Below are 1,074 nucleotides of genomic sequence, written 5' to 3' on the forward strand. Positions count from 1 at the left end.
TTCTCTATGAAATTTGCTTCTCAACTAAGATTTCTTGATATGTTATTCTTAAGTTAATTTTTTCCCTCTAGTCTTTTAAGCAAGTTACCTTTACTTTTCAGAAGAGAAACAAAAGTAAATTCCATTCTCCCTGTAGAAGTATTTTATGATATTAGAAAGCAAGATGTTTTTGTGGACTAAGAATTTTAAAATGAGTACTGTATATTCTATTTTTGTGTGTGAGAAAATGGTGAAAACATATTAGAATGCTGTAGCTCACTTCCTGTTTTCTTCTTTTTTTTTTTTTTAATTTAGATCACAAGATTTGCTGTGGGCTGCAGCCCTGAACTCTGCGTTAGGGAAGCTGTGGGTGGTTTGCAGTACATGACTGTGGCTGTGAAAATACCATCATACTGTTGACTGCTTTGGCTTAGACAGTAGGAAACATCTGTTCATTCTCTGATATTTATCAAGACAAGACTGTGTTTCCTTTAAAAACAGTTATACATGAACAATGCATTACACAATAGCAGAGGAATTTTATAATGAATATAGAAAACAATGGCATGACTTTTAAAGATAGAAATTAAGTTTGAAAGTGTTAATTGGAAAGTTAATTACAGTCTCAAAATGTATCCATGTTTATATTTTAATATTTTTACCAAGTGACAGACCTGTTTATTTTATTTTTTGAACAGCCTACTTCTATTTTCAGTAAATGGTTATTCTTTGAAGCAAATGAGGAGACCAACTGTCTCCTAACCACCCCAAGCTCTCTTCCTAGGTGACTGACATTGGTACTATTGATGAGGGCTGAGCACTCTGAAGGGTGCTCTGGATGCTGACATCACCCATGCTCCCTCATCTTCAGAGGCTCTTTCTGTAGAATGAGACTACTCTCCTTTCTGCCCACTGTTATGTTCTATTTCATCGCACTGAATGATCATACGTTTTTGAAGGCTTTTAAATCTAGAATTAAATTTTTTTTCTTATTAAAAAGAAATCAGAAAACCAGTCTGCGATGATGGTGAAAACGTTGGTGCACGCTTCTTTAAATTTAAAGTTCAAATATATTTATAAGCAAACCTCAAATGA

The sequence above is a fragment of the Nannospalax galili genome, unplaced genomic scaffold, assembly GCF_000622305.1.
Source record: "Nannospalax galili isolate Female #2095 unplaced genomic scaffold, S.galili_v1.0 scaffold85, whole genome shotgun sequence".
In the NCBI taxonomy this organism is placed as follows: Eukaryota; Metazoa; Chordata; class Mammalia; order Rodentia; family Spalacidae; genus Nannospalax; species Nannospalax galili.